The sequence below is a fragment of the Taudactylus pleione genome, unplaced genomic scaffold (assembly GCF_031769625.1).
Source record: "Taudactylus pleione unplaced genomic scaffold, aTauple2 ptg000318l, whole genome shotgun sequence".
Classification (NCBI taxonomy): Eukaryota; Metazoa; Chordata; class Amphibia; order Anura; family Myobatrachidae; genus Taudactylus; species Taudactylus pleione.
The window spans coordinates 2,619,510-2,642,304 of record NW_028284719.1 but is presented as its reverse complement, the minus strand read 5'-3'; the positions used below and the strand labels follow the sequence as shown (position 1 = coordinate 2,642,304).

General features: G+C 39.6%; 1 pseudogene; it reads right to left on the bottom strand.

The window, feature by feature from the left end:
* Window positions 1-10,997: 10,997 nt before the first annotated feature.
* LOC148509644 (nicotinamide N-methyltransferase-like) lies at window positions 10,998-13,286 on the bottom strand (annotated as a pseudogene).
* Between the last annotated feature and the right edge of the window lie 9,509 nt (window positions 13,287-22,795).

Genomic DNA, 22,795 nt, shown 5'->3' with positions numbered 1-22,795 from the left:
CTGTGACAAAGGCTGGAACTCAGGTGCAGGCTGGATAGGGTAATTGGGAATAAAAGGCTTAGGAAGGAATGGGTAGGTTTGGGATTTTAGGTTCAGGGAGGGAGTTGGTAGGTAGTAGGAGCAGGATTTGATCCACAGCAGGAAGCACGATGCAGGTTTGCAAGGGTGCCAGGGACCAACCAAGAGTAGGGCTAGCAGAGCACAGGACTAAGGTCAGGAGTACAGGAACTCACTATTAGTTGATGCTAGCAGGATGTATGAATTGACAGGTATTGCTGTAGCAGGTTTTCTGGATTGCCAGGTATTGCTGTAGCAGGTTTTATGAATTGCCAGGTATTGCTGTAGCAGGTTTTCTGAATGCACCAGGGGTTGCTGTCAGCAGAAGCCAGGGATACACTTGTACACAGAAACAGCATGAATCATACACCACGGGAAGTAACGAGATGTTCAGGCCCAGAATGCTATCAGGGGAGGATATATATACCCTGGGTCTGGCTGCAATTGGTGGATATGGACAGGAGGTCTGGCAGTAGCTTTCTGAGTGGTGGAAGGCACAACATGCAGAGGGAGTACTCATCTCTGCAGCACTGAGAATCAGAACCACACCTGCGATTCCAATAAAGACTAGCAATGCTCACAGACAGAGGAGAGCCCAGGTGAAATAATCACTGTGGAAGGAAGGTAGTGAGAAGTGCTGCAGCAGCATGATCAGAACAGGTCCTCCAGGCAAATTACACATACAGATCCATGGAGACAGCTGGCAGTGGTAAGTCAACAGGCAAACTAGACAGGTTCGTGACCCTCTTTAAGTACACTTTTTGAAAGGTCAGGCTCACACATGGCAACAATTGACACATTTGCACTCACTTCGAGGATTTGTGATTTTTCGAAGCACACAGTTGGTTCTGGTGTCTTACTTTTTTATACATCTACTACAAGCAGAAAGGCTTAAATCATCACAACTAGAACCACCAGTCATAAATTAAGGCCAAGGACTTATCCTATCCTTGCCAATTCGTGTAGTGAATGGCATATTGCTAATTTTTTGTTTCTCTAATGCTAACTTAGCTATAGATTTTTTTTCTTTAACAGGGTAAAAGTTGATTTTATATGGCCTTACTTAAGCCCTGGGGCATTGGCCTTCATAGATGACGTTGATGGCCTTGCATCAACATCATCATGACTGCTGCCGGCAGCTACAAGACTGGTATGTGTTTCCTGTGCTCCTATCATGTGACTGTCCTCCATACTCACTGCGTTCTTGCAGCAGTGTCACCCAGCAATTATAGTGCAGCTAAGTTGCTGCTAACGCACACAACCACACAAAAAAATATTTTTAAAACTATGGAAGAGCACCCCTGAATGAGGCAGCAGCCCCTTGATAAACAACACAGGCAGCAGCCCTGGTGCAGCTACGATGCTGATAAGTGTGGCTAACGTGCATACACACACACAGAAAAAAAACACTTTTATATTATTTTTTTTTACATTAGGGAAAGCACCCCTGAACGAGACAGCAGCCCCTTAATTAATAACACAGGCAGCTACCTTGTTGATAAATGCAGCTAATGTGAACAAACACACAGAAAAAAAATGTTTTATTATTTATTTCATTTTTTTACACTGGGTGAGAGAGCACCCCTGAATGAGGCAGTAGCCACTTGATAAATGACACAGGCAACACCCCTGGCACAGCTACATTGCTGATAAGTGCAGCTAATGCACACACAGAGAAAACAAATATTTATTTATTTATTTTACACTGTGGGGGAGAGAACCTCTGAATGAGGCAGCAGCCCCGTATTTAATGACACAGGCAACACGCTTGGTGTAGCTATGTTGCTGATAAGTCTGGCTAACAGGGCACACACACACAGAAAAAAACCCACTTATAAATATATATATATATATATTGCACTTGGGGTGGAAGACAGCCCCTGAACAATGCAGCAGCCCCTTGATTATTGACACAGGCAGCATGCTTGGTGCAGCTACATTGCTGATAAGTGTGGCTAACTCATATACACACACACAGAAAAAATGAAACAACTTTTTCTGCTTTTATCACATTGGGGGTAAAGAGCACCCTTGATGGACAGAGCACCCCCTGGACAACACAGCAGCACCCCTTTATGGACTGCAGTGACACAGGAGCCACTGGAGCCCCCCTCTTCTTCTGTCTGCAGTACAGCTCCTATAGACAACAATACAGCCCTTATTGACGACAGCACAGCCCAGCCAGCCCCTATGGACAACAGCAGCCAGCCTCTTTGACAACAACAACCATCCCCTATGCACAGAAACAGCACAACTGCTATGGACAACAACAGCATAGCCCCTCCCTAGTTTCCTCTTCACTCTAAACACCCGGAATGAAAATGGCGGTGAGCGTGGGGACCTTTATAGGATCCAAAACCCCATGAGAATCCGACAGTGGGAGTCTGACATATTGCTTCCTATGAGATCCGAGTATGGCGGGAAAATCTGAATCAGACTCGGTTCTCACCCCAGATCCCAAAGTTCAGGTGGGTCTGGTTCTCGGGAAACCGGACCCGCTCATCTCTAATTTAAATAGTTGTATAATGCAATAGTGACTTATTAAAATAACATATATAAATAGAAATAAGAATAAATTAATAAAATGAAAACTAAAATAAGACATGAGGACTGAGGGTCTGATTCAGACCCGCTCGCTATGGGTGATTTTTGACCATCTGCAAATGCGTGAGCCAGTCTGTGTGAAAGTGAATGCTCAAAGCCCGCTTATAGAACACTACTTTGAGTAGCAGGTAGTGCCATTTGTGGGTGGAAACAGGAGAAGATCCTGGAAAATGGGGTAGTGAATGTGTGAACACAGGTGTGTCTGAGAGTCAAAATGCCATATCTTCGGCTTGCATACTGTATTTAGCATGGCAGCACAATTGTACATGTCACCTGGGTGTATTTCAACCTGCAGAGATTGCAGTGCTTGTGGCAGGGTAGGGTCTACCTCAAGGGCTGTGAGCAGCTCTGATGGTTCTCGATGTTACTGATTAAACATACACTTCCTGGAAATGACGTGTGTTTAACAAAGAAAAGTGGGTGTCTTTACACCGGTGTGCGATCACTCTGCCATCGCTCTCTAAGACATATAGGGCATCCTTAAGCCTGACCATGCAATCACGGAATTTGCATACCCGGCTCCAGTCGGCAGCAAGCGATTGCAGCCTAGTGAGCAGGTCAGAATGAGCTCCTGATTTCAAAGACAAAAGAAGGGGTGTTCACTTGGATCGGGACATCTATTATTTACCAATTAATCACAGTGTGCACTAGAAAACAGAGGACACACTTTGCTTTTGCTGTTTGATGAGGAGGTTCATTGATCTGTAAACTCCATGGACATAAGTATATGTAACTATTACAATTTTTTGCGAAAACCTACATTTCTTATTATATTGCATTTTTATATTGAACAATTTGAATATACATATGTTTGTAAACTATATTTTATATGTGTAATTTAATTTATATTTATGTGGTTATATTTATCAGGTTTATGTATGTACTGTGTAATCCCAATTTGCTTAAGTTAATATTATACAGAGAACTCTGTGGGTGTTTTGCATTATATCATGTGGTGAAAAGTATAATTGGGAAAGATTTATAAGGTAGATTGTGAGTAGGCATATGTGCTGGACCTTTTTGCAAGATTTGGATTTGGCTCTGATTCGTCATTCAGCTTTGCATTTTAATTTGACAAACCTGCAGTGACTGGTTTTGGATTTGAATTTGGATTTTTTACAAAAATTGACAAAAAAGTTAAAATGACATAATTCAAGCTTTTTTTTGTTCCTATAGTATTACTAAACAAAATAACATGAATTTCCAGTCACTTCCAGTCAATTTAGACCACCTCACAGCTTACAATATTGTTTTCACCATTATTGGCCAAAGGCTGCAGTGAGCTGGCTGGTTACTAAGCAAAAGAGCAGCAGAGTGGCACAGACACAGTTTAAAACACATCTATGAAACATTACCACACAGCAGTGGCAGAAATGAAAGGCAGTGCAAGATCGAATTGTACCCCACCCACCCTTATGTTGGTTAAAAAAGACATGCACACTGTAACAAACCAAGCACTTCAGCGACAGGGACTACCACTTTTGTGGCTAAAGTGCTTGGTTTGCTTAGGCCCCCACAAAACAAGCTACCAATCGGCTTAAGGCAACAGCTCTACAGTGGCAAGATGTCATCATCTTTGCCATCCTCACCCTCATCAGTGTGGACATCATCCTCACACAATATTAATTCATCTCCACTGGAATCCACCATTACAGAAGACTCTGTACTGTGATGTAATTGCTGGGAAAGATCTTCCTCATGGAATTTCCAGTTCATTTTGATGAATATCATATTTTCCACATTTTGAGGAAGTAGCCTCCTACGCCATTCACTCACAAGGTTCCCAGCTGTGCGGGAAAGTCTCTCTGAGTTCACACTGGAGGGTGGGCAGCTTAATGCAAAGCCAGTTCATACAAGGGCCTTCAAAATGCCTTTTTTTTCCAGTACTTGAAGGGACTCTGTGACATGTCTATTTTTATGGTGTCATGAAAATAATCCTCCACCATTCTTTGTATGGTGAATGTATAAAATGGAGTTATGGTAGAGGTGTCACTAATATTGGGCAATTCTTTTAGTCCCGACCAGATGTCAAAGTGTATAATTGACCACTATTTGCATCACCACTGGGTCTTTTGGGAAAGGTGATTTTTTTTCTGGCTGCTGCTGAAGAAATTGAATAAAGAGTTGTCATAGTGCTTGTGACACTTGCCAACTTTCTCACCAGTAGCTCTTTGCATCTTTTAAGATCTGGGTCAGTTGGAAAGAAAGACACAGCATACAACTTAAACTTAGGAACAAGCATGGTTGCTAAAATGTAGTGATCAGATTTCAAGATCATGGCCACCTGTGGATCCTGGTAAAGCGAATAAAGAACTGGGGTGCCTCGGGACACTTGCACGGGTGCCTCCGGATGGTGGTCCAGCACCAAATCAAATAATTTATGGTCAGTGTAACGTAAATATGTTGACAAACAGCAGCACAATCCTGTCCACCACCACATAACTGAACCTAAGGATGACATTTAAGCACAATTTACTTCACTTTACTAGTTTACTTAATTTTTTCAGAATTTCTCAATAACAAACCTTTGGCTTAGGGGTGCCGTGAAAGATACTCAAGGGTCCCATGATTCCAAAAAATTTGGGAACCACTGGCTTATATATTTACCTTTCCATGTGCCTGTTGCAATTTGTTTTATTTTTTTATACATACTCACATATGTTATTCATTTAATAATAAAAAGTATTATATATCTGTCATGTCCTATATCATATTTAAAAATTTGGATTATTTATATATATTAAGATTATATTATTCAAGCATTTTATATTTACACACTAAATTAATTAAAATAAATATTATAGCAATAATATTTTATAGTGTAGGGGTTGCCTAAGTACAGCACTCTAGTTGTTGTGGATCTACATATCTCAGTATACAATACCACAGTTACAGCATGTCATAACAGCAAAACTGTGGAAGGGCATCCTGGGGTGTAGATTCACAGCAATTGATGTGCCACACAGATTCCCTGGAGAAGTCTTTCACAAATGAGAAAGATTCCTTTAATATGCCGAGGATGTAACATGCAGAGACAGTGGTTATCGCTACCTCTGTCCCTGCGAGTTACACTTAGTACATGACCAAAACAGTTTAAAAAATTAAAAAGTCTGCAGTGAGATGGACTGTCAGTAATTGCTGCACTGTTTCAATTATTGATACATTGGCCCCTAAGTTTGGGACACATTAGTCTCTTTATACATAGTTTACACAATAGCGAAAAGTTTAATCCATTTTATAAAAATAACTACATCATGTATGAACTGAGGAAAGCAATATATCATATTTCTATATGACTATTTATCTAATTTAGCCCTAAACACATCACTAATTCTGGGCCTTCCTCCAATTTTAAATTTGGGTCAACAACGGCACTTTGCCTGTGAGGGGGCGGGGCTTAATTATGCAAATCACCAGCCCCCCCACCACCTCCCTCCACCCATTGCCACCCTCCTGCTTCTCTTACCCGGGCTTCTCCCAGGAAGAGGAAAAAAAAGGTAGGCGAGTATGCTCTAGTGGGGTACTCAATACAAATCCTGATGGGTTCATCACTGGCATACTGTATATTCTCATATCACTACATAGAGGATTGCAGTCACACATGCATAAGCGTGTGTGTAGACAGGAACCTGGCCCTGTCATCGGCACTTGCTGAGAACGCGTGTTTTTTAATAATTAAAGTATAGTAAATAATTTACCTTTTCTGCCTTCATATTAGGATTATTCGCTGGTCACACCATTAATACAGTATATACAGATATTTTCCACTGAAAGTGTATTATGGTCAGCGCTACAGTTTCTTGAGCTGCTAGTATCCAATTCATTCAGTACATAGAATATGCTTGCTGTCATCATTCTACTAATTTAATGATCTCTTTGTCTCTAGCTTAGTAATGCACATGCTGGGCTTAATCCTTAGATATACATATGTAAATCTAATATGTACTGTATGTAAAATTCCAATTTTTAATGATCTATTAATGCGCAGGAGTTGCGATATTCATGTTCGGTTCTGGTCCAGCGTTGACACTCACAGTGCCCCAAAATCCTCAGCAATATTGAGTTGCTGCTGGTGTTTGGAGATGGTAAGGTCTAATATCCCAGAAAACGGGGGCTTGTGGGCCCCATTTTCTCGGCCTGCCAAAGCGACATGGATGCAGACTCACTCACTCTGGCAGCATGAGTTGACATCCGGAATAACCTCACTGTTATAATACAAATAGAAAAGGAAATACCTGCACAGACTTCAGTTGATTAGGATTTTTTATTTTGCTATTATTGTAAACATTAGTTTTTATAGGGAGGTGCTCCTAGATATAATTAGGTAATTATTCAATAAAGACACAGTATTCCTATATAGGGCATTCACAAACTATTCATAGATCCAATATGACAATATTTCAGTTCAACAAGGGATATAGAAAATTAAAATATAAATTTAATTAAATACTCTTAATATATTGAGGCTAGGAATATATTTGATAATACAAGTTCAAATGTGAATATGTGATAGAAGTATAAACTAAAAGCTTATAACTCTCAGACGTATTATAGTCACATTATTTCAAATACTCAGTGATTTATCAATTTTACCCATAAAGTAGAGATGTGCACCGACCCCTGTGTTTTGCTTTTGGATCTGGATTCAACTTTGTGTTTTGGCTTTAGTTTTGCAAAACCATCCTCACGTGTTTTGGATCTGTATTTTAAAAATAAAATAAATAAATAAATCAAAAACAGCTAAAATGACATCATTTTGACATGATAGCATGCAATCCAAAACCCAAGTTTGATTTTTAAATCCGAACCAGGATTTGGTTTGACACGTTAATGCAAAGGGATTCTGAAGTCAGGCTTGGATTTACTCAGAACCTCTAAATTCGGTTGTTGTTGTTTTTAACATTTTTGTTACAAAAATTATAATGACAGAATACACTTACTTATTTTGTGCAAATGTGGTCTGGTCTATTAACATTTAAACTACACAGATTCAAAATACCTTGCCCATAGTGTACCAAGTATTGATAGTTCTAGACTGGATGATCTTTGTAATAGGTCGGTATAACTTAGTGTAATAGGTGGCATGGGTCCCACTGTGAGGAAGATGGGACAGACACTACAGCAGAGGGGGGGACCTTTGGGAGGTAAGCATGTATGTAGCCATGGGAGAGAGGAGGCAGGATTGAGCACATGGTGGGGGGTAAGAGCAGGTAGCGTGATGGGGGAAATATAGCTTTATAGAATAGTGGAGTGAGAAGGGGTGAATGGTACAGAGACGTGGTAGGATGGATCCAGGGTAAAGTAGAACCTACCAGCTAACAGCATGGTGGAGTAAAAGAACAGGGGTTGAAAGATCAGACAGAGTGGGGGAGGGCAGAACAGAGATGGGGATGGAGGATCAGGGGGCATATACTAAGGTGACTTTTTATGATTAATGAGTTAATGTGAATATAGTATGTATTTTAAGGTTAATAAAAATGAGACTCTTAGAATGTAATACATGTGGCATCAGGGGTTCAGAGATAGATGTTAACGATCTGAGCATCAATATATCACAGCTCCAGATAATCAATATTTTTGTGAAATTAACACTTAATGCCATTGTGTTGTTCCACAGAGTCAGTATTGATTACCACTGAGACAGAATTTGCTGTTCTCTGTACAGAATTGATGGGAACAACCTTTTAGTAGTTAAAGTAATATCCACACTTATTGCTTTGAATATAATTTGCCAAAACTGATATTAATTGTGAAACAATTGTTACTATTTACTTATTTTCCTATTGCTAAAGTGCATATACTCTCCTATTACTTTAAGTAAAGATAACTTTATCTCACTTTCCTCTATGTTGTTCACTATGTTGGGATCTCCTGCCTCTCTGTTGTTGTGTGGGGAAAAGGAACTACAAAAGGGTGCTACTGATGTCTGGTGCTGGAGCAAGAGGCTGAATCCTCAACTTCTGCACCCTGCTGCCTCTTAAGTAACACTGGGCCTGTACTAATCACATCTTATGACATCTGTAAGGGTATTTTACAATATGTGCTCGTTATGTGGTGATGTGATGTGAAAAAAACATCAGCATTCTTGTAAGTGAAATTTCTTTGTGTGCTTTCCATGTACCTTTGTACCTTTATGGCTAAATAGGACTTAAGTTGTTTTGTACAAGTAATGCCACATGCCTTTGTACCTGTAAGACTACATAAGCTTAAGATGTTTTGTACAAGTAAGGCTACATACCTTTGTACCAGTATTATCCTAAGCTGATCTGTACCAATCAGATGTGTTTATGTTAGTGCCTTATATGGTAGGAGTATTCTAGAGAGCCAACTTCTAATAATGTGTTAAAACCTAGTAAATGGGGCAGCTCATTAGCCTCAACCTGTGATGGTGCTCAGTCAACTTCTCATGAAATACACCTGTCAACAGACAACAGGGCTCCCTGGAATTCTCAGAATGCTTGAACTGTACATCTGAAGCTATATAAACAAAAAAACATATTTAAACTGTCATAATTGCTGTAAGTGTTTATTTATTATTCACTTGCTAATACATTGATATTCATAGACCAATAGTTTCACTGGGAACAACATCTATAACTATTTGTGGGCCCAGAATTTCCTTATTTATTTTTTCAAACTATTAACACACAGTGCTACAGAAAAGAAACAAGTGAGAGATTGCCGGAAAAGCTTTATCCTCTGCACATTTGCCAATTGCCATTTTAGTTTTTTTTTTTATTTGTATTATTATGTGATTAAGAAAAATATTAACAATTACTACAAACAACTTTTTTTATATATAAATTTTATTATAAGATATGTACGGTGTGCGGAGAAACACGTTGAGGACATTGAGTACTAGCTGAGAATATTGAGCCTAGCGATTATTACCACTCACCCCTGGGATTCAAACATACAGGCTTCCCCGGCTCATTTACTTATAACAGCAGCTACCCCATGTGACCCGTGCAGCTTCCTGGGAGTGAGACACTCAGAGGACTGCAAACAGAGAATCCACAGAGAGGGACGGCGTAATACCATGCCAGGAGACAGTCCAACACTGCTGGAGCAGACAGCACATGAGAGCCGCTGGAGCGGCAAAACTTTCAGGAGGACAGTGAGTATGGTGGAGGACTGAGTGATCCATACTCCACATTATCATGCAGCAATCATTGTGAGTGAGTGTACACCCAAGCTATTTAGTTTCACTGCACCGTTTATCTCAAATTTCATTAATTTATTGCTACAATTGTTGCTTGTGCATTCAGCGTTCATTTATCAAAAGGGATCGGATACATTGTCATCGATTGGGTCCCTTCTGACTTTGGGCCTGATTCAGACCCACTCACGAGCGGCTGTCCGCTCGCAAGTGGGTCGATGTTATGGACTGAGCATGCGCATGACGGAGGGAGCTCCGTCGTGCGCATGCGCCAGACACGACGAGCGAAGGAAAGTCCTTCGCTCGTTGTGTCTGATCAAAGGGGGCGTGCTGTCGATGTTGATTGACAGCACGCCCCCTTTGGTAGGCGTGTCGGGGGCGTGCCTCCCCGACGGGGGCGTTCCCACGGGAACGCCTCCCGTCAGAAGCCGGCCCACTGACATCACTAGTGATGTCAGTGGGAGTGATTTTGGCTCTGATAGAGCCAAAATCACTCCGGAGCTTGCGGTTGAAAACCTCAACCGCAGGCTCCGGCTCGCAATTTCGATGGTCGCGATGGTCTCGACCATCGCGGCCATCAAAATGCACGCTCGTATAGCCTGTGGGTGGTGACCCACAGCTATACGAGCGTCCAGAAGGACACTCCATTTTCATGGAGGCCGGCCCTCATTCAGAGCGTGCGCTCTGCTCAGAGCGTACGGCTCTGAATGAGGGCCTTTGTCAGCTACATTTTATGCAGATGTATTGGAGTTAGCTGTATATCTACCAGCTGAGATCTATCCGAGAACTCTCTATTATATAATTCATATATTTATTTATTTTATTATCTGACATTGTGTTGTAAGTATATGTAGTACATATATTTTTACTCCCGGGAGTTTCATTATATGCTCTTGGATTTCTATTTCTATTCAGATATATGAGATTTTAATAAAGAATTACTTAATACTCCCCGCTGTGTGTTAAATAGGTGCTGCCCACTTCCTTGTGTGTACCAAGGGGGAAGGTTTAGGTTTAGGCACTAACGGGGAGTGTGAAGATGCAGGGTGGGGAGGGTTAGGGTGCAAGAAGGGAGGGTTAGTTGCAGAAGGGAGAAGGGTTAGGATAATTAAGTACTCCCTGTTGGGACACTGTTTCATACCAAACTCAACCAGTTAATGGCCACTACTCAGACCTCCTAAATATTCCCTTTGACAGCAGTAAGTAGAATCAATTGCTTATAATCAATGAGATCACTCTCTACTTTTCTGTCAAGTAACTCGCAGGACCTAATTACAAATCCTTAATCAGTGAGGGTCTTTCTGGCAAAACTTTCATCATAAGTAAATGCATGCAGCCTATCATTACCAGCTGTGTAATAAGTGGCATTTAAGGATCCAAATACAATAAAGTATCCCCCTGGTTTAAGCAGCTTTGACATCTTCCTCAGGTTTCTGATATATTCTTGTTGGTCCTGACTAACCGCATCCAGCACCCACGCTGTGACGAAACAGTCGGCTTGTGGTTACATCACCGGATCTGTGAGGTTTTCTTTTCTGAAGTCAAATTTTACAATGTGTTTAATTGTTTCCTTTAACTTTTCTTCCTTTTCTTGTTCTTGGTCACTAAAAAAAATTAAACAACTACATTATATAATACAGAATCGATACGGGTGACTGACGGACTTCGGCGGTTCAAATCCCGATGCCGGAACACCAGCAACAGCAGATCCCAACAGGTAAGTTTTTTCACTATTCCTAACCCTCTCCCCCCTACCAAAATCCTCCTTTAGGGGTGATTAACCCTAAACTCCCTCACTAGTGCCTAACCCTAACCTCCCCATGTAAGTCCCTAAACCTACTCCCTGCACCTTACACCTAACTCTCCCAGGAGGGTGCCTAACACTAACCCCTCTTCCTCTAGCCTGACCCTCACCCTCCCAGGGGGGGTGCCTAACCCTAAGTCCTTCCTGGGAGCCTCTAACCTAACTCTCCCCCCGACATCTGTCCGCACCTCCCACCTGGCTTTCCATCATTTGGAATGCCAAGCGTTGGGATTTTGGCAGGTGGATAATGATAGATGTTGATATTTCTATGCCTATCATTAATCACATGCCAGGTATTTGGCATTTCGACCACCGGCATCCTACCACCGACCACCGAAATACCATATAATACACTAGGACCTTGTGACCATGTTAGACCTTTATGTTTTACATGAGTTATTTAATAGCTAATACACTAAAACATATTAAAATTAATCAATCATGTCAAAAAGCATAAAAACTTAACTTTACAATATGTTCTTTATGTGTTTGGTATCTAAATAATTTTCTTCATTTACCACAACATGCATAATTCAACTGGAATTGCTAAACCTTTAAGAATGCTGCCACCAACTAGGAAATATTTACTATCATCATGTAACTCTCTGTTCTCCATTCAAATCTAAAACGGTTATTCTTTGTTATGATTTTAATTTAAATTGACTCATCCTTTATGTTCTTTTGTGTTTAGTCACATTTTACCTGTAGCCTCCCAGCTCGGTAACAATCTTAGATGCATGTTTCCAATCAAAAGCCCCAGTGCGGGTGTTCACCCATTTGTTGAGTTCCATAATACAGGACTCTCTTAATTTTAGTATAATGATCTCCTTGAAAAAATCACTTGTAACAAAAAGATGATGAACAATGGATCCGATACAGATGTCAATCAAAGTTTCTCCTTTAATACAACCTGCATTGAAGATACAGATAAGAAGAGAAGCAACATTATATATAGTTACAGTGAGTTAGCAGCAAAGAAAGATAATGTGAGTCCCAGCATTGGTCACATACTGATACAGATTTCATGGTCTATGTTACATAGCATAATACTGGGTGCCTTTATCTTTGAAAATGACTGGGAATCTGAGAGTTATTGAGTTCTCACTGCAGTGTGAATAAAGTAATAGACACATGGTATACATAAGATATGTTAGCAAATATGAGAAAATAGCATCTGTGTGATATACCTATTGTTAACTATCTATATACCTAAAACATTATATATTATTCTTCAATTTTCTGTGATGCACTAAAAAGAAGATATTTCTATGATTCATAAGTTTACTGCCATTTCTCTGTATTGTGCATAGTTAGCGCTCTACCAGCTTAGGGCCTGATTTACCAACAAATTATATTCTTTTTATCAATTGTTACTAATTTTAAATGGTGCTCCAACCAATCAGCTCCTAACTGAGAGACAAAGCACCATGGGTGGGAGTGATGTCTGTAGTTAACATCTCTCTGTGAGGAGGAAAAGTTCCTATTATGCAGAGCAATTTATCCTGAATACACAACTGTTACTAATGCACTGTGCAGCTTCTCCATAACAAATACCACTGACTCATCTCTGAATGCACTTTCTGCCTCAAAATAACTTTGAAGATAGTCCCTGGAATCCATCCCATGCAGATGATAAAGTTTCAACTTGGGTCTGGCTTCCATTCTCTTGTCTTCTGTCACACAGGACGGGATGAGTCTCTGATCTGTATCTGTAGCCTTATAGTAATATATATGGTTGTTCTATTATATGCAGCAGGAGCCAATAGTCATTTACTCTCATTAGAATGTTCTCATACACAGCTGAATATAAATGTATCACTATGCACTGAAATCTTATGACAATTCTATATGGAGATTAAATATTTGATCTAACCAGGTGATTATGCCACAATGCTACAATGTGATATGAATTATTAATGTTTTGTTTCCCAATCTAAGTAAGTTTGTAAAGTCTAATTAGATATTGGTCTTTAAATTAAAAATATAGAGAATCTGGGTGGTTACTATGGATTACAGCAATTATTATTATTATTATTATTATTATTATTATTATTTTTTTTTATTATTTATATGACATCACAGTTTTTGCAGCACCAGATAATCAGTTTTACAAATTGCCACTTACAGTATTTTTATAAAATTTATGATGGACTAAATATAGATGCAGCAGCATTTTCAGTATCTAGAGATTGTTTTTTGGTTCCACATACTGAAATGTGTTTTGATCTTACCAGGATCAGTACGTTTCCTGCAATAAAGGTAAAGAGAGAACACGTGTAATTATTTACAAAGAAATGGATTTCAGCAATTGAATTTAGCCTCACTCTGAATACTACAATTTTCATTCTATTTGAATGAAACTTCCCAAGACTCATGGAATGAAGTTGTATATCTGTAGAGATTGTATTAGAATATAATTATGATCATGATATTATCAGGTCATATCTAGTCAGTTTGGGTGATGAAGTTTTGGGTCATTTTGAGGGTGTAGTGTTCAATGTCTATATAGAATATGATAGAACTGTATTATTCTTATGTCCAGTAGTTATGTCATGTTGAGGGTGTCGAGTCCTGTGTCTTTATAGAGTGTAATAGAAGTGTAATATGATCATGTACAATGTTTAGGTCATGTTGGGGGTGTAGTTTCCTATGTCTGTATAGAGTGCGATTGAAGTGTATTATGATCATGTGCAGTGGTCAGGTCATGTTGGGGTGTAGTGTCCTATGTCTGTGTAGAGTGTAATAGAAGTGTATTATGATCATGTACAGTGGTCAGGTCATGTTGGGGATGTAGTGTCCTACAGTACGTCTTTATAGATTGTAATATAAGTGTATAATGATCATGTACAGTGGTCAGGTTATGTTTGGGGTGTAATGTCCTATGTCTTTATAGAGTTTAACAGAAGTGTATTATGATCATGTTAAGTGTTTAGGTCATGTTGGGGGTGTAGTGTCCTATGTCTGTATAGGGTGAAATAGAAGTGTATTATGATAATGTACAGTGGTCAGTTCATTTTGGGGGTGTAGTGTCCTATGTCTGTATACAGTGTAATAGAAGTGTATTATGATCATGTACAGTGGTCAGGTCATGTTGGGGGTGTAGTGTTCTATGTCTGTATACAATGTAATAAAGGTATTATGATCATGTACAGTGGTCAGGTCATGTTGGGGTGTAGTGTCCTATGTCTGTATACAATGTAATAAATAATTATGATCATGTACAGTGGTCAGGACATGTTGGGGGTGTAGTGAATTTGTCCTGTATTTGTCAATATATATATATATATATATATATATATATATATATATATAATATATATATATATATATATATATATATATATATATTAACCTGTAACCCAGCTAAATACTTGAATAATCTGCACAAGATTATGTTTGTTTGTGCAGTATTCTCCTATGTTTCATAACCTTGGTATCATTTGGCTTTGTTGCTATGGTTACCGTTATGTTTCAAGGTTGCTATGGAGACTGTTATTACTAGTTCTGGCTGTCCAACGTCACTTCCGTGTGTGACGCCTGACTGTAAGCCATTGCTATGCCGCCTGAGGAGTGCGTCCTGGCTTCTGACTGCCTGGTGTTGCCTTTAGTTGTGACGCCTGGCTGTTGTTGCCATGACGTGCTTGTTGTTGATCCCGGTGCGTGTATGTGATGCTGGTATTCATCCACAGATGCAGTTACTTGTGCAGGTGAGTCCTCTTGTGTTAATTGGTTTACAGGTATATGAGCACAATTGGGGCTATGTGTATCTATGCTCTTGATGAAGGTGTATGTTTGACACTGAAACGGCTGTTGTCAGGCACCATACATATGAAGGGGACCTTTCTGACTGATTGTCTTTGCTTGATAAGTATCTGACTTGGCTACATCATTGTTTATGCTGCTAACAGGTCTCCTGATATATAAAAAACAAACAACTTATGTTATGGATGGATGTCACTTTTTTGCATTGGATATAAAGATGTTATTTAATTATTTAAATATGGATGTGCTGGCTCACTTAATATATATATATATATATATATATATCCATATTTTTGCTATTATATAGATAGATACAGTGGATAGATAGATGGATGAAATAACTTTCCTTCCATGCGCAGCATTTGTGTCCAGTCCAGATAATATCCATACAGTATGTTGAAAATGTATGGTTCCGCTCTCCCAGATGACCCTCTCCCAAAGAGTAAATTTTCTCCAACTAAATCATCATTTCCCAATGACCACACAACTCCCAGCACAACCAAATGCCTCAACTGCTTCCCACCGTGACAAAAACCCCATCACAAAGCCACAACAATATCACTGTATGGATGCAATTCAATTTTTAGTGCTCGCAGCTGGAAAATTTATGGCTGACAAGATGGGCCAAGTGGTTCTTATCTGCCATCAAATTCTGTGTTTCTATGTTTCTTTGTTTCTATAACTAATGGGCACCTGGAGGAGCAATTCAATTGCTGCTCCATTCGGGCATGAATAGTCATAGGAGCACATGGGAGCACAGATTTCTGCTCCCACCCTAACAATAGAGAAAGGTTGATTGGCTGCACATTAAAAATCACTTAAGATCCCACATAAAAATAAAAATAAACATTTATTAAAAATCAAACAATAATAATAAATACTCAATACAATGTACTAGTTAATAATTAATGTTCACCTATCACATACTGTATATTGTAATGCATATAGAATTGTATCTCATACTAAAATTAACAATATTGTATCTCAACTATGATGTACAGTAGTGGAGGGTGATTTAAAATGAGCTGCAATCCAATATGCTGCACAGAGATATGAATCTCCTCTCCACCAAAAAGACTTAAAATATACTGGGGTAGTTGTAAACTTCAGTTTCCGCAGTGAGTATGATGTATAGTATGTCAATTAGTTATTAAAAAAAGCACCTAAAATTTAGACAAAAGTACTTATGACTGCAAATTTTACTTGGATTGTCTGAGAACCCCCGAGGCTGGACAAGGTATTCTAAAAATGATTCAGTAATGCTGCATGGAAGAACGATGTCCTTTCTAAGTGACCAGCAATTTACAGAGTAAGTGATGCTCTGTCCTTGGTCTTCCAGGAGCCGTGGACAATAATGAGGGCAATCTGTGCTGTAGGTCTCATTGGTTTGCTGGGTCTATAAAGCCGTGCCCTCTAGCTCACCAGAGTAGTTGATGTTAGTGACAATCTGTCAGCACAGCAGGGGCTGTGTACTTGCCTGGGTCTCTGCTGCTCACAGAGATATGCAGTAGAGCGTCAGCATGTAGCTCTGGGAGGGCTGTGTACGTCCCCTGGATCTCACTGACTCAGGAGCGGTGGTGTGATGTCAGCAACAGCCCCAGCTGTAAAAGGCTATTCTGTTACCCAGATTCTTTTGTATAGCTTCACACTGAATGTGGCTGTGCCATATGAGTGTTCAGAAAGTAGCCTGATGCTGTATTGTTTCTAGTACAAATTGAGAGAAAAATAAACTCTGTATTATTGAGGGCACTCAAATATTGTATTACAAATTAACTTTTATTAGTCCATTTAAAAGATTTATGAAATATTTAAACCAACATATAAGATTAAAAATATTTTTGTATAGCTCAATCACTGGCTATATAAAAAGCAACAAAATATTGTCAGTAATAGTTCAAAATAAGAAGTTCAAATACTTCAGTAATGTGACGGCGATCACAATCAAATGAAATGTAGCAGAAATCTGCGCCGATCTATAAAAATGTATAGCCGTATTGTCACTAGTTGCTCTCATCCTCCACAGAATATACCGTAGATGGCTCACCGTGTTTCTATGTCTATGGACACCTTCGTCAGGAACATGTGATCCATGGATGTGAGGAATAGGTCATAACTGGCCTGAAGGGATATTGTGTAGCCATTTGGAATAATGGTTACTGTTAAAATTTATAAAATTATAGGAATTAGTTTTGTTCTGGTAGGTGCATGTTGATATGTATCTTTGATGGAGAGAGTGATATACAGAAAGTTAGTGGATTGGATACTGATGGTACTGGTAAAGGTGAGGTGATTTGGATTGTGATTGAGGTATTCAACAAACAAATTAGCTGATTCCTCATCTTCATCCATAAAAAAACAGGTCATCTATGTACCTGCCGAAGAGGACCAGGTTTGCCGAGATCTCACCACCCCAAATAAGCCTCTCTTCAAGGAGACACATATAGAGGTTGGCAAAGCTTGGGGCAAATCTGGTCCCCATAACTGTGCCACATGTCTGAATGAAAAATTGATGGTTGAATAAAAAATAATTATGTTTCAAAATAAAATAAATACTGTCCAGAATTAACCAAATAAAGCCAATAGAACATATCTGTTTTGTTTCTAGATGATGTCTTGTGGCCTAAATGCCCAGGTCATGTGAATTGTTGGTATACAGGGCCTGGACATTGCATGTCAAAAAGAGATGTGGGCTGCCACTGTATGGTGTTAATCACTATAACAGAGTAAGTGCTCTGTGGTATTTAGGATGTATTCTATTATTGGTGGTAGGTGGATATGTGTATAGATCTAAAATTTATATATATATATATATATATAAAGGCTAGTGAAATAAGTCTATTGAGCAATTACTGTAGGCAGGGTGTTCGTCCTGTGTTGCAGACTAAAGTCCTGTCCCACTGTGTTGACTGGAACAAATGTCCTTAAAAGACTGGTAGGCAACAACTTTAGGCAGGGTGTTCTGCTCTGGATATATTTGTCTTATATAAACAGGGTGATCTTGATCCTTATCCATGTGTTTGATCTTGGTTGCAGCCCGTGTGTACCTTGGGGATAATTGGTGCAGTATCAGGGTGTGTGCGTACACTAGTGTGCAGAGTTAAACAAAATATGGATGTTACTCACCAAAAGTTTTTTCTGCTGGTCTTCTGATCTCCACTGTACTGCTCACCTGTTGGTATTTGCATGCAAGTATTGGGGCTGTTAATAGGCGTGTTACCAATGAAAGTGAGGCAGATGCATAATCAATAACTCACATTTATTGAACATAAAACACTAGGTTCATGTAGTATACAGCTACAGTACTAAAGTATAGTCAAGTCAATGGGGTATTTCCTGATAGCTCTCAATTGGTTTCATCCAAATGGGGACAATGGGGACTTTTACAAGGGCATGTAGACATGCTACATGCCCTTGAAAAAGTCCTCATTGGGATGAAACACATTGGTAGCTATCAGGACATACACCATTGACTTGACTATACTTTAGTACTGTAGCTGTATACTACATGTACCTAGTGTTTTATGTTTCTAGACATCACCCCCTCCTCCAAATTGTGCGAGCAGGGTCTTGAGTTCTTTTAAAAATTTGGGATTTGGATCTTGTTCTAATTCTCTATAAAAAGTTTGGTTTCTTAAATGATGATACTCCTCCTCCAGATAATACTTTCTATCCTGTATTATGTGGCCACGGCCTTAATAATTAATGATTGATCCGACATAAGTTTTTGGAGTGCTATGCGTTCTGGACCTGATAGATTATGTGAATAATATGTTTTTTTTATTTTCATGTTCGTACATTATTTTAAAATCCTCCAATGTGGTTTTGTGGAAGATGTCTATTTGTGCACTTTTACTGTGAGTGGGTAAAAAGCAAGATTTTAGTTTATAAGGATTAATCTCTTTATTGTCATTAATACTAGTATTAATATCAAAAATAGTCAGAGAAGAAGGGTCATCTATTTGGTCTGCAGGTTGATTCTCATGAAGAAATTCATCCAATAGGTCTAAAATTGGTACATCTGTAGAATCAAGTAAAATGGGTTGGACTGTGTTTTCAATTTTCGATTTGTTTACTTGTTTTAGGAAAAAATATCTCTTTCTGTAAAGACAATTAGCAAATTTGTTAAGTTCTGTAAAAAGTTCAAATAAATTTGGTTTGTTAGTGGGTACAAATGTTACATTAGGCACCCATTACTTAGCTCACCTAAAATAACAATTAAATCCCTTTCCTCTACAAGTGTAAACAATAGCATCACTCACAAAGAGACTGTTCAAAGAAAAGCAACACATCACTGTCATACTTTGACAGAAATACAAATATCTTACAGAAAAATTGTAAAAAATGACAGAATTACCAAATGCCTCAAAGGACCTGACATCAATCTTCACCAAAGCCTATTCTGAACTATTTTTTCCTCCTATTCTATATGTTTCACCCTACATTATCTTCACTCATAACTATTTTGTCACAACAGGAGCCATTTTACAAAACATAGAAACATCTCTTGGGTGTGTGGTCACTCTCCGAAATATGCACACCATGGGTGGTAAATGCAGCATGTGTATATCAGAGTGTGACCACACATGAGTGGTGTATCTTTTATATAGACACACACACTGCCAAACACCACACATTATTGTGCATTAATCAATTACTTGGTTTGCAGCTACAATGAAAATAAGATGCTAAATTCAGGAAAAAGTATTACTGCCCAGAATCCCCTGCTCATGGCAAAGCATCTATTTTGCACCATTTGTCTTGCACTATATGGTACCAATAGGATAGGTGTATGAGTAAACATCTGTAACTAAGAATCTTAGTTCAACATTAGGTCCCAATGAGTCCAGTTGCTTTGACACAACATTCTGAAGGATAACAAGGAAAACAGAGTAGAGGGTATATTTACTAAAGTTTGTGTTTTATATGTCGAGTCAGATTCTAGCTATTATCTTCTGGATGGTGTTAGATAAATGTGAAGTAGAATCTGATTGGTTGCTTACTTCTAAAAACCTGCACTTTAGTAAATATATCCCTAGGAGTTTACACCCAGAGACAATAATTCAATTAATTACATTTATCAAATAGCTATAGTTCAAACAGACTTGACAGAATATGATTTCCAAACTAGTACCCAAAAATAACACACTGATCCTGGTCTTTTACCACTTTTAAAAACCCACCATAAACCTGTCATGGGAAAAATCCTCTCCTAGTGATTCTTGGTGTTCCAGTTGGTAGTCACTACTAGTATCCATACCCTTTGCTAACCAGTGTGGTGATTTTTCAGTCAAATGTGTATATTTCGTCAGGGGTACTTCCGGTGACATGGTATATTGACATTCTGATATACAGCACCCACCTATTTATAGTTTAAAATGGCATAATATATTATTTATAACAATAAATAGTACATGTTTTTGTCACACTATGGTGATGATGCGTCAAGCCTTGCCCAAAGCAAATATTCAGCTTCTGTTATTTAACTAACACAAACTTTGAATGACAGAATCTAATTGGTTGCTTTTTGCAAGGCTTGATACATCTCCCCGCATGAAGGAATTCCCAATGTCCCTTGCAACAGTGTACCCATGTACTATTGTCAGCTGTGTGATATGTGCTATTTAAGTATTAGACTTTTTTTCACCGCATCCAGCACCCAAGTTTTAGCTGACAGTAGTCTTGTGGTAACACTACTGCATCTTTGAGAGGTTCTCTGCTGAGGTCAAAATTACATTTATCTTTACATCCTTTTCTTGTTCTTGATTAATAAAAAAAAGAGTTATATAATACAATAGGCCATTGCTCTATTGTAAATATTATATTTTACAAGTCAGGTTTTTACTTATACATACAAATAAGATAAAAAGAAAAAATATGAGAAATAAAATTTGTAACTAAAAATCTCAAATTTTAAGTGTATAATATTTTAATAAAATATCTTATTTTAAACTAGGGATGAGCGGGTTCGGATTCCTGAATCCGATCTGAGGCCGACCCGAGTCAGGCTCGACTTTTCCCGCCTGACTCGGATCTGAAATCGAGGCAAAACGTCATCATCCCGCCTTCCGGGTCTCGCGGGTTTTGGATTCTATATAAGGTACCCGCGTCGGCGCCATTTTCTCACTCGACTGTGGACAGTGAAGAGGGAGGGTGGAAGTTAGGGCTGGCAGGGCTGTGTAGTGTAGTGTAGTGTAGTGCAGTGTAGTGTTGTGCTGTGCTGTGCTGCGATGTGCTGCTGTTGTCCATAGGGGCTGTGTCCACTCCTCCAAAGTCCATAGGGGCTGGCTGTGTTGTGCTGTGCTGCTGTTGTCCATAGGGGCTGTGTCCATTCCTCCAAAGTTCATAGGGGCTGGCTGGACTATGTTGTGAAGTCAGTTGTCCATAGGGGCTGTGTCCACTCCAAAGTCCTGTGCAGTGTTCCAGTCAGAAAGGGGTGCTATAGTGTTGTCCAGGGGGTGCTCTGTCCATCAGGGGTGCTCCCCCCAAGTGCAAAAAAAATATTTTTCTGTTTGTGAATTGAGCGCGCAGTAGCCGCACGTGCATCAACAAAGTAGCACCAAGCGTGCGCCTGTGTCATAAGTAAAGGGCCGGCTGGCTCATCCGTTAAAGGGTGCTGTAACCCCCAAAGTGCACTCCAAATAATATATATTTTTTTCTGTGTTTGTGAATTGAGTGCGCAGTAGCCGCACGTGCTTCAACAAAGTAGTGGCAAGCGTGCGCCTGTGTCATAAGTAAAGGGCCAGCTGGCTTGACCGTTATAGGGTGCTGTAACCCCCAAAGTGCACCCCAAACAAAATAAAAAATAATTTTCTGTGTTTGTGAATTGTGTGCACTGTGGCTGCACGTGCATCAACAAAGGAACAGCGCCAAGTATCCCATAAGTAAAGGGTGGTCTGGCTTGTCCATTAAAGGGTGGTGTAATCCCCAAAGTGCACTCCAAAAAAAATAAAAATATATATTTTTTGTGTTTGTGAATTGTGTGCACATTAGCTGCACGTGCATCAACAAAGTAGCGCCAAGCGTGTGCCTGTGTCATAAGTAAAGGGCCGGCAGGCTCATCTGTTAAAGGGTGGTGTAACCCCCAAAGTGCACTCCAAACAAAATGAAAAAATATTTTTTGTGTTTGTGAATAGTGGGTCTCATTCAGACCCTCTCGCGAGCGATGTATGCTCACAAGCGGGTTGATGGTGCCCAAGTGCACATTCGCATGATGGAGGGAGCTCCGTCGTATGTATGCGCAAGACCCGGCGAGTAACGGGGAAGCCGTCGCTCCAGGCCTCGCTCCAAAGGGGGCATGCTGTCAATGGTGAGTGACAGCATGCCCCCTTTGGTGGGCATGTTGGGGGCGTGACTGCCCAGATGGAGGCGTTCCCATGGGAACGCCTACCGTCTGGAGCCGGCCCCACTGA